Raw genomic sequence first — 6187 nt, forward strand, 5'->3', positions numbered from 1 at the left:
AGCCAGTTCTGCTGGAAAACTGAGAAGAGAGGAGGCTGCAGGTTGGGTTGGGGTGAAATCCCTGTGCTAGTGTCACAGGAGGTGAGGAGGGGACCCTGCTCTAAGGCAGCTGAGCTCAGCAAAGGGAGAGGGGCTGCTCTGGAGTTTAGGTGGTCCTTGCAGCTTTCCCGTGTGACCCATAGGAGATCTGTTTCTCTGGGACAGACTTGCAATCATCAGTCCCAAAGTCTGTAGTCTCCTACTCATAGGTGGAGGAATCCTGGCCATGGCTGGTCACCAGGAGGGCAGGGACTGTGTCCTCCTCATTCTTTCTCAGCCCAGAGCTCAGCCCTGGGCAGCCCATGTTGGGCCCCATGATGTTCTGATGCCTGCATTCCTGTTGTGAGATCTAGCACAAGCGTGCAAAGGCTTTCTGCTCATTTTCTATAGTCTGTGGGTTCCCACAGTTACCCAGGTGCCTGGGTGGGTTGTAATCCAGGGTCAGGGGAGAAGAGCGTGGGCTCCTAACAGTGAGGTTTTCTCTTCTCTGCTCCTGCGGTTCTGCTCGTGTCTTCTCCTGAAGTGTGCACTGAATGATTACAATAATACGTTTTGTATGTTTTACCACAACAATGTCTGAAGTGCAATAAAATGGATGGAAAGTGCAGGAGAAGCATATGTAGACCCAGGAAAGACAAATGACATTGTCACATTTCACCAGAAAAGTGGAAATTTCCCAGGCCTCAAAATGCATGGGAGAAGGAAGAGACACTGTCACAGCATCGGCAGTGCCTGTGTGTGCTGCCAAGGCTCTGTCTTCCATGGCTTTCGTGATGGTCTCACTGACCTTTCTTCATCACCAAGGAGGATGCTCTGGCAGGAGGTCCGTTTTTGCAGTTAACCCCCCTTGTCTACATGGGCCAGCCCCGTGTTTTTAGCGCCCGAGTCTGCCTGACGGATTCCTTCAGCGCATCCAGTGTGCTGACAACGACTCTGTGTTTCCTAGAGAGCGACGAAGGCTTGTTGTTCGAGCGTCTGCTCAAGGTACCATCTGAGAGCTTCCCTTACTCATTGAAGGTAAAGTGTTTTTGGTTTGTCTGAGGTGGAAATTTTATTTCTCTTCGTTTCTATATAAATTGAGATAAGAGACGGTGATCTTACCATGTACATTATAGATGACTTACAGAATGTCTTGGTGGGCAGCTGTAAAGTGAGTTTATTACCAGCAAGAATGAATTCAAGATGGCATTTATAGATGGCAGGTTCACTTAAAAACTCTATGACGGTAAACATTTCCCATAGGAGAAGTGCTTTCTTCTTGAAAATAGTGATGAACATGCAGTGAAAATAAACTCAAAAATCATGCCCAAAAAAACTTGTGCCTTTCCACGTGTCCTCTAGGCTTTATTTTGGGGCCCTCGTGTTGACTATTTTCACTATTTCCATTGGGTTTTCTAACGTCAACAATGCAGAAAAGACCTGTGCACACAGGACACAGTGTGGTCTGACTCTCATCATGTTTTTCTTTCCTTTAATTGCAGAAAAGAGTACACTTTGAGGAAGAAGGTATGTGTTTTGGGGTTTTTTTTTAATTGATTTTAATTTGCTTGAAATTCTGGGATGCATGTGTAGAACGTGCAGGTTTGTAACATAGGTATAAATGTGTCATCGTGGTTTGCTGCACCTATCAACCTGTCATCTAGGTTTTTAGCCCCGTGTGCATTAGGTCTTTACTAATGCTCTCCCTCATCTTGCCCCCCACACCCCAGGGATTAGTTTTTTGCTAAGGAAATATCTTAGTTTTTCAGAAAGGTGGCACTTTTTACCCTGCATTTGCTGGAGAATTTCTCTGGAGCTTCCTAACAGAAATGAGGTTTTAGGCAGTTTGGTATAAACAAACAGTCTGAGACCAGACTGATCAACATGGAGGAAACCCGTCTCTCCTAAAATTGCAAAATTATCCGGGAATGGGTGTGCATTCCTGTAATCCCAGCTATTCAAGAGACTGAGGCAGCAGAATCACTTGAACCCAGGAGGCGGAGGTTGTGGTAGGCCGAGATCGCGCCATTGCACTCCAGCCTGGGCAACAAGAGTGAAACTCCATTGCAAAAAAAAGAAAAACAAAAAAGTTCTAGGAGGAACAAAAGCACAGCAGCAGTACATGTGGCTCCTGGGGAGGAAATGACCTCAAGGGGATAAAGAAGGGAGGACAAGTTAGGTCAGATTAAGAAGGAGGAGCCCTGAGTTGCTACAGGGAAACACTATGTGGTGTGCCCTGTTTGAGATGGATTATTTCATGTTGAAGAGGTTGCCTTAGCTGTCTTCTGTGGCCTTCCCGATGCCTTCCTTCACCATTTGTCTTCCCTCACCACCATGGAGGAGGGACCGGCAGCAGCTGAGTCTGTGCTGTGAACACACCTTTCCACACACGCCAGCCCCAGGTCCACAGCTCCAAGATCACCTGAGGGATTCACTCAGTGGAGCTCATGTGCTTATAGTGACTCTGTTTCCTAGGTGACCTGGAAGACCTGGAGGAGGCTGTGCCCAGGCAGACATCCTCGGAGGAAGCCACAGGGGTTCACATGGTAAAGTCATCTTATTTCCTCTGAAATGGAAATTGAATTTCTCTCGGTTTCTCTCTGTTTCAATTGAACTAAGATGTACACATCTTACCACGTACGCGATAGGTGACTGACAAGAATTTCTTGGTGGGCAAATGTCCGAGTTCATTATCCACTAAAAAATGGTTTCAGATGGCATCCACATTTACAAGCTGTGTGTCAGCAGGCATTTTCCTCAAGAGAAATGCCTTCTTCTTAAGAAGTATTTGGAATAATCAAATAAAAACAATTGAAAATCTTGCACAAAAATCTCGTGCCTTTCCACAAATGTCTTCTAGATATCAGGGCCATTGTCTCAACCACTATTTACCATCTGTTTTTTTAATATCAACAAGTGAAGAAAAGGCCCGTACACACAGGACACAGCCTGGTCTGACCCTCATAGTGTTTTGTTTTTCTCTAGATGCAGGTGGACCCAGCCACACTGGCGAACGGTACGTATTCTGGGATCACCTCTCTGTTTACGTTCAAAATCTTAGTGTTGCAAAGATGACACTGTTTCACCTGCTTTTGCTCAAGAGCCAGTCTGGTTTGAGCTTTCTGCCAGAAATTAGATTTGGAAAGTTTGGTTTAAAAAAATACTAGCAGTCCAGTAAACAACTGTAAGCATGGTACTGTCATCCCTGGAAGCAGCAATGTCATGTCAGGTGGGGTGGTTCATCAGGGTTGGGAGGGACAGAGGAGAGAGTGTATATGGAATGATTGTGGATGTCTTTGGGAGTGTGTGTGCATTTCCCCAGAAAACATACTCCCATGTTCAAAGTACAACACAAGGATCAATGTTCAAGAAAATTTCCATCACCACTGCACAGTTTACATACATCAACCCATTCATCCTCCAGCACAGCTGTACCTGAACATAAAAGTTCACTATCCCCAGTCCTCAGATGGACATGGTGCAGAGACGAATTTCCCAAGCTCTTGGTCTTTTAAATGGAAGAGGCACATGTGAAGTCGGGAATGAGTGGAAGGTTAATGCCATGAGCCACTACACTGAATTTATCACAAAGCCCTAGTATAATTTCTTGCTAGGCCAAGTTATTCCAGCACTTGTGTGTGCATGTGGGAGAATGAAAACCTATTCAGATCCCACACACTATCATGACTGGATGGTGTCAGTGGTCAGCTCACCCAGGGTTGGTTTGAGCAGGTACATTGTACAGTGGGCTTCAGTGTGATCATTAATGTAAAACACACAGAGTCCACAGGCTTTTGATCTACAGCAGTGAGGTCATTCCTCAGCTCCTGTTCAAACACAGACAATAATCAGTGGGATATTCTATTGTATTTAATGAGATAATCACCGCAAGTCTTAGAAATTCAGAGGAACCCAATCCCAAGATATAGCATCCAATAAAATCTCAAGGATCAAATTGGGTGTTAGCCTGGCACCCACTTTCCCTGCTGGAATCTCCTGCAGAGCTGGGCTGGAGAGAGTCACTGCCCGCTCCCCGCTCCCCTCGCTGCTCCCCATGACAGGCTGTCCCCGTGCTGGAGTCAGTGTGAGCATGAGGAGCAGTGCACTCCGTGGTGCACACACATCATGTTGAAAAAGAAGAGTGGAAGGACAAATATCACATGCTAAGTAGGGGTCATCGTGAAATGGCAGGATAATTGAGTATTTTCAAATCTTGGTTTAATTGCCTTATAACAGAAAGTTAGTTAATGAAATCTTTTGGCTAGAATTAAATCTCTTTAATGAAAGCTTTCTTCTTATTCAGTACAAAATCTTCTAAAAGGGATAATATGCAGAGTAGCAACACATGTGGATTCTGAGGAGGAAATGACTTTGGCAGGGATCAATAAGAGGGCACATTAGCTCAGGTCAGATTAGGAGGGAGGAGCCCTAAGAGGCTGCCAGGGACGCACAGTTTGCAATGCCTGGTGTGCCCTGTTTAAAATTGGAGCTAGAAAGCCAAAGGCCCTGATTCCCTTTCTTCCCTGCGTCTCTCCTGTTCTGCTGTCCTCCTCCCACACCCACCTCAAGCAATGTCACTGAATTGTTCATGAGCAACACCACCACGGTGCTGACGGTCACTCTGTATCCTCCTAATTCTTCCAGAGCATCTACTACAGGAGCGGTCCAGTGACAAGGGAGAGGAGGAGGACCCAGAGGATGTGAAGGTCAGGCCACCTGCATTTCTCTGAGAAAAACTGTTGCTTTCTTAGCTTTATTTTATTTGGATTAAATTAAGATATGAGAATCTGACAATATATATCTTAGATTAGTTACACAATGTCCTTGGGGGGAATTGTGAGAGTCTGTCCCCAGTGAAGCTTGATTTAAGACAGTGGGAGAAAATGACAGCATCAGTCACACATTGTGGGGCGGTGAGGCTTACCAATTTTGTTCTCTCTTTGGAACAAAATCACTTACTTGCCAGCCAACATGGACTTGAGTGGAAACATCCTCTGAGAAAAATTTGTGTCTTTGGTATGAGTCGATTTCTTCTGTTCTTCTTTTGGGTTCCTTTGAACACTGGTTTCCATCTTGTTTTCTAATGTCACTAAGTGAAGAAAAGTCCCGTGCACACAGGACACAGCATGGTCTGATGCTCATAGCAATTTATTTTCTGTCATTACAGAAATCCTCGGGAGTTCCACAAAAGGGTACGTATTGCGGAGCCACTCTCACACTGATGAGTCACCCAGATGATGAGGAATGTGCTACTGCCTCGCTGGCCTTCCCGTAGACAGGCAGCCTGAGTGGAGCTTCCTCTCATGAATGAGGACCTAGGCTGTGATGGGAGAAATGCTTGTTCCACATAGAGCCTGATGGTCACATTCTGCGGTCCCTGGGAGCAACTGCATTCTCGGAGGATAGGGTGAAGTTGTGCACATTCAGTTGCTGCGTGTCTTTTTGAATTCATGTGGTGTAACTCTTGAGTGTCCAAAATACATAATGTCAAGGTCATGTAGAGGCTCAGCCTCTATCATGCAGCCTCCTCCTGGTTTCCGTGTTCTGTGCTCAGGAAACACAGCATCATGAAAAGGTAACCAAAGGGCTTGCCCTAGGCTGTGAGTGGCAGGGGGAGCACTTGCCTTCCTAGGAGGATGGAGGGTGACTCATGCATTACGAGGTGGGGAGAGACAAATGTGGCTGTGGGACAGCAGAGGCTCCAGGACGTCCCCATTGAACCCACCATGGACAAAGCTTTTTGTTTGCTTCTGAAGGCCTTTGCAAAAAACAAGTCAAGGTGGTTGGCTTAAGGTCATATGAAAATAAAATTAACCCAGTTCTGGACTGAGTTTCTTTTGGGAGCCTGCCTTTGGTGGAAATACGTTGTATGTGAGTTGAATTTGATTGCTCTGTAGGTGTCCATACTTAACCCACATTTGAAAAAAATGAGGCTGGTGTGATTTTAAAATGTCCCTCGTTAACCTCAGAAACTATCTCCTCATAACCCAATTCCCCTGGTCATCTCTAATCTTTAGAATACAGTTTTTTTGTGTGTGGTATTCGGGGCCTTCTGCTGTGTGTGATCAAAGGCACAAATCAGCGTTACCAACACTGAGGTTCTAAGAATTCCCAGACAGCTGCCCAGTGGGCTCTGTGAGAGAGAGCAGGTACAGCCTTGGCCTGGGCC

The 6187-nt window shown here is 45.8% G+C and overlaps 1 long non-coding RNA gene across 1 annotated transcript; it reads left to right on the forward strand.

Moving 5' to 3' along the window:
* The first annotated feature begins 2477 nt into the window (after nt 1-2477).
* LOC135971478 (uncharacterized) lies at nt 2478-5841 on the forward strand. The gene is made up of 4 exons (XR_010587731.2): nt 2478-2564; nt 3004-3034; nt 4663-4724; nt 5186-5841. It is a non-coding gene; the product is annotated as an uncharacterized lncRNA (long non-coding RNA).
* Nucleotides 5842-6187: the final 346 nt, after the last annotated feature.

Source organism: Macaca fascicularis, chromosome 6, assembly GCF_037993035.2.
Source record: "Macaca fascicularis isolate 582-1 chromosome 6, T2T-MFA8v1.1".
NCBI lineage: Eukaryota > Metazoa > Chordata > Mammalia > Primates > Cercopithecidae > Macaca > Macaca fascicularis.